Source organism: Antedon mediterranea, chromosome 3 (assembly GCF_964355755.1).
Source record: "Antedon mediterranea chromosome 3, ecAntMedi1.1, whole genome shotgun sequence".
NCBI classification, from domain to species: Eukaryota; Metazoa; Echinodermata; class Crinoidea; order Comatulida; family Antedonidae; genus Antedon; species Antedon mediterranea.
Window position 1 is genome coordinate 21,966,902 of NC_092672.1, and position 5,906 is coordinate 21,972,807.

General features: G+C 34.3%; 1 long non-coding RNA gene across 1 annotated transcript; it reads left to right on the plus strand.

Annotated features, from left to right (window-relative positions):
- Nucleotides 1-4,294: 4,294 nt before the first annotated feature.
- LOC140043711 (uncharacterized) lies at nt 4,295-5,647 on the plus strand. The gene is made up of 3 exons (XR_011844362.1): nt 4,295-4,350; nt 4,727-4,869; nt 5,119-5,647. It is a non-coding gene; the product is annotated as an uncharacterized lncRNA (long non-coding RNA).
- Nucleotides 5,648-5,906: the final 259 nt, after the last annotated feature.

Genomic DNA, 5,906 nt, shown 5'->3' on the forward strand with positions numbered 1-5,906 from the left:
CTCTTTAACATATTAACATGTAGAATTTGTTTTTCTTTTCTTCTACCTCCTATGTATATTTCATAATTTACATCATTGACCTTTTTTGTAACAGTGAAGGGGCCTTGCCATTTACTGTCTAACTTACTATTTCCTACTGGAAGGAATATCAACACTTTGTCCCCTTCTACAAATTCTCTATCAATAGCATTCTTGTTATAATTGTGGGACATAATTTCTTGTTGTTCAAGTTTGTTTACATTAGCATCTTTCATTAATTCCTCCATTTTTTCTCTTATGTCTAACATGTATTTGATAACATCAGTAGATGTTTCTTCATCTTCTACCCAATTACTTTTGAGTAAACTCAAGGGTCCCCTCACCTCTCTACCATAAAGCAATTTAAAAGGTGAATGGCCCGTCGCTTTACTAGGAACTTCTCTGTATGCAAACAGAAAGGGGGTATGTAGTTATCCCAATTTTTTCTTTGCTTAACTGTAAGTGTCCTTAGCATATTTTTCAATGTACCGTGAAATCTTTCAACAAGCCCATTGCTTTGGGGGTGGTACACTGTAGTCAATAATTGATTAATCCCCAACATACTACATATAGATTGCATAATTGAAGACATGAAATTAGTTCCTTGATCATGTACAATCTCTTCGGGTAATCCTACTCTAGTAAAGACTTCTATTAGAGCCCTGGCTACTGTTTCAGCTCTAACATTGGGTAACGGGATAGCATCCGGATATCTCGTAGCATAGTCAATTATAGTAAGCATATATTTGTTATTACGGCTTGTTCTAGATAAGGGTCCAACAATATCTATCGCTATACGTTTAAACGGTGTACTTATAATCGGTAATGGTATCAAAGTATGTTTCCTTTTACTTTTACCCTTATCTACCTTTTGGCATTGCTTACAGACTTTACAATAGACTACCACATCTTTAAATATACCTGGCCAATAGAATTGGTTCAGGACCCTACTTTTAGTTTTCTCAACACCCATGTGACCTGCAAATGGCACATTATGACCTAAGTGTAATACACCCTGTCTACACTGAGTGGGTAATACAATCTGTTCCACTTGGTTATTCTTATCTTTAATACTACTCCAATTTCTCATCAATATACCTTGTCTCATAAAGAAACATACCCTATGCTGACCTATTTCTTCTATAGGGACTACCCTGTCAAACACTCCTTTGAGTGAGTCATCATTAGTTTGCAATTTGATCAGTTCTTGTTTAGTTAGGTTCAGCTTGTGCTGTTGTTCATAAGTTTTATGTTTGACTGTTTTATCTTTAGCTTTATCCTCATTTTCGTCAAACAAATTATTCATTTCTGTTCCATTCATATCATCTAAACACTTAGTTTTATTTACTTTGTTGTCATTTACTACTGTTTTCAAGAATTGTACATTAGTTTCTTTAGGCGGCTCTTCTATCGGCTTAAAGTTACTATCTTTCCCTAACAATATCATTTCGTATTCTACCATCATTTTCTATTCTGGCTTGCTCCCTAGTTAGGACGAACATTTCTTTAGCCATAGTTTCCCCACAATTCTGGTCCAAATCATGACCCAATAACATGTCCCTCTGTAATCCTTCGATTACGGCTACAATCACTTTTCCTGTCACTATCTTACTTTCTATAGCTACCTCAGCTAAGGGGACGGTAATATCGCCTCCTATACCTCTTAACGTAACCCATTTTCCTGGCAAGTAACATTTGTTAGGCACTAGACTTTCCTTAACAGCTGACTGGGTACATCCCGAGTCTCTAAGCATAGTTATATCCTGTCCTAATTTTCCTGGTATTGTACACTTCTCCATTTTATTTTCTACACTGATTTTATTCCTTCACATCTTAAGCCATCTTTCACATTCGGGCCCTTCTTAGTGTCACTAGTCTTTCCTTTTGCTACCATCTTAGGACAATCCCCTATTTTATGTCCCTTCTCCTTACAATTAAAGCATAGGCCATTAATCCATTCATTTGAAGGTTCTCTCTGTTGGAAATTTCTACCATAGTTATGGAATTTGCCTCCCCTTCCGCGATACCTATTGTATCCTTGCTGCCTAGCTCCAGGGTTATTCTGAGTCGTACCATTCTTAGGTTTACTATTTTCTTGGCCCTTATAATACGTAGGCTTTTTTTCAGAATTTACGGCATTCCAATAGCCACGTCCACCTCTATTAGCTATATAATCATCGGCTATCATAGCCATATCATAGCTCTTATTTACTTGTTTATCTCTAAGATAAAGCCTCAGATCTTCAGGCATTTTATCAAGTGTCTGTTCCATTATAATTATTTCAATAATGCCTGCAGCATCATCTTCTTTTACATTAGCACATTTCATCCAACATTTTAAATAATGGGAGAGCTCATTCAGCCATTCCCTGATGGACATATCTTTAACTCTCTTTGAATTTCTAAATTTAAATCTGTAGGTCTCTGCGGACACATCATACTTTTCTAAGATTGCCTTCTTTAAGGTATCATAATCTACACATTCTTTTACGGTTAAGGATGCATATGCTGTCCTAGCTTTACCAGACAGTTCAGGTGCTAACCTAGCGGACCACGTATTCTTATCCCAACCTGTGGCTTCTGCCAAGTGTTCAAATGTTCTAAAATATATATCAATATCATCTGATTCCTTCAAAGTAGGAACCTTTACCTTCATTTCATCTACTATATTCCTAGCATTACTGTAGCTAGACCTATTTTCTAATTCCATCATTTTCACTCTTTCTTGTGATTCAATTTTTCTTTTTTTTTTCTTGTTCTCAATCTGCTTCTAATCTTAATTGGTCTTGTTGTTATTGTAATTCTAACTTTTTGTTTTCGGCCTCGGCCTCGAACTTCATTCGAAAATATTTGAGCATCATATCTTTAGGCATACCGCCGGGTATTTCAGGCAAATCAATATCCCTAGCCATGTTATCATACATTTCATTGACTTGGTCAACCATATCTTCCCTAGGCCTAGTATCTTTGTCTGACATAGTCTTATCTATATTTTTACCCGATCTTAAAGTTGTCATGCTAATAACAATTTTACTAATGAAATATGTAAACTTATGTATACAAAATATGTTATAAAAGTATTTGTATTACCTTGATTCCATTCAGATATGTAAAAATATGAAATCCACATAAATTTTTAAATGCAATACAATCTAAGACATTAATTTACTTCAAAGTCACAAACAACGTTCCAAGTTCGCTCCGTACAAAAATTTACTTTCGAAATAAAAATTAGTTTACAAAGTCAGCTTTGCAAATCTTCTCCAAATTTACTGGGCTTCCTTCTGTTACTTCAGTCTTCTTCTTTCAGACCTCGGTGAATATATACAGTATCTCCGATGAATATCCAGCAGTCTTGAGCTCAACAGTACTTCTTCTTCGTTGTAATATCCAAACAACGCACGGTATAAAAACTGTCAGGAATCCAGATCTTCGTAACCATTTAACTTTTTGGTTACTGATTTAACAGGCCCGTAGAGTAGGCACTGTCACTTCTTCTTCTTCTTCTTCTTCTTGATACTTAAATCATGTAAACACAAATTTTCACCGCTGCCACCATGTAGTGAATATTTATCTTTTAGTTGGTTCCGAGCTTTCTCAGGCGTATATCCACTCGACGTACACTGCTGTCACTGAATGATAACTCATACAAAAAGTATATTTAACTCAACTAGAACTTTTATTCCTTGTAATTCGATTAATACATCTTTCTACCACTACCAGTCAAGCCTTAATATATTCTTTATCATCTTTCCGTTTATCTACTCTGATCTTATTCTCTCTTCTCCTCTTAATATCTATTACATTCCACTTTTATACTGGACATGCAAATTTTAGGCTTCAGAGGAGGATAATATTTTCTCTCCAAAATTTATACGATTTTGATTGGCTAATAATATAAGGCGGACCTGGTCTAAAGCATCCTTCTCTAAACACAGAGAATCACAACATCAATAATATGACAGCATTGTTAAAGTTGTATTGTCCCCCAAGACATGAAAAATGAAGATCAATTAAATCAAATTTTGAATAGACCATATTGTAGCTATAATAAAGTTGTTCACTTTCGCCGAAAAAAAATCCGAAAAAAATTATTAATTTCGCTAAGAAAAAAGCAAAATAAGTTAATCAATTTTCCCAACTTGTCAGCTCAAAATTTAGGCCGATAGAGCTAACTCATAAATATGCATGATATGTTAATGAGCATCGACACAGCTGGGATCTGATCTAACAAACATGGATGATGCACGTTGTGTACAACAACACCCAACAACATCGACGCGACTGGGGGTTTCCCCTGATCGTATGTAAAGCTAAGCTGTTAATTTGTCGGTAAGTAGGCCTAGACGGTTATTTTAAATAAATAATAATTATATATATAACGCAAACTAGACAGACGTTTGTAATAACAGGAAGGTAATTAATTAACTTAGCCTGGGATTTTTTCAGGGCTAGGCCTAGAATAATACATGATAGGCCTAGGCTAGTAGTAGTAGTAGTAGAAGAGGAGGCAGGCAGCTGGGCTGGGACAATCGGGTCTCTGCAGAAAATGCCCAGCTAGGCCCTATACATTGTACTCTTCATAGACTGGCCTAGGCTAGGCCATCAATCCGAAAATACAGCCAGCCTGCTGTACCATATACATAATTTACAGTTGAATCTTGTTTAACTAGTTTTTATGATAAAAATAAAACAAACATTTTTTCAGGAAAAATGGTTACAATACAACTTACAAGCCTGAAGTTGAGAACCTTCCTCCAGCAGCACTGTACAAGTAGACAGAGGGGAAAAGCCAGCTTAGCCATTTTACAACACAAACTACTGTTCTTTACCATGTAACTCTGTACTGTAGTAAGTCAAATATTTGTTTTCTCTTTATTAAGTCTTAGTTGTAATGTGTTTTACCATAGAAAGTTAGTGTACTTATTTGTCAAAGCAAGCAATTTCACTAGCCCACATTTTGCACTAAATGTGCATGATCTAGACCTATTTATAAATACCAAATTCCAGGTTTTCGTACTTTGCCGAAATTAAAAACTTTAGATTTTGTGAAATATTTAACTTATTTATACATCATTATTTAAACATTTTTATTTAAAGACGTTGAACTGATGAAGACTGGAACAGAGGTCACATTTGTACTTCATAAAGACAACTGATGATAGACTCTGTATATGATTGGATATTGCAAGAAAAATATTTGTGATGCTGCATTCGGCCAATATGTTCCCGTTCAGCTTGTAAAATGTTGTATAATTTTTTTTATAAAGCAATAATATTTGTACAGTATATTATTTTGTAAACATAACATTCAATAAATAAAAAATACTACTACAACAGTACACAGAATAAATTCTTCAATTTTACTTACACTTCATAATGTTACTGTAAATATTACAGTGCAAAAGGAGTTAATAAAAAATATATATAGGCCTATATACAGTTACAGTATATCTTATTGAATTCCTGTATTGTTTTTTGTGTCAATTTGTCTACTAATATCAATGTGTTGATTGTGGCAGTAATTACGGCAGCTATAGTCTTCTAAGATCGCTCATATCCATTACAAAGTGTCATTTTAATAGTAAGAAATGTTTCAATAAATTGTGAATGTTGCCACTGTACGATACATTTTGTGTTTCTCACTACTTCACTTGCTCTTATTGTTCAATCAATGTTAATACCTGAAAAAAAAGAAGAAAATTGTGTCAAATATCTGCATAAAATGGTTAATTGTGCAAATGTTGATTTGAACCTATTGCATTTGATGCAGAAAATATTTTTAAAATACTGTACAGTAAACATTCAAAACAATATTTAGATTTATTTGGTAATTTTCTCTGCAGAATAGATAGTTGAAATCCTAACAAATTAAACCAATTCATCAG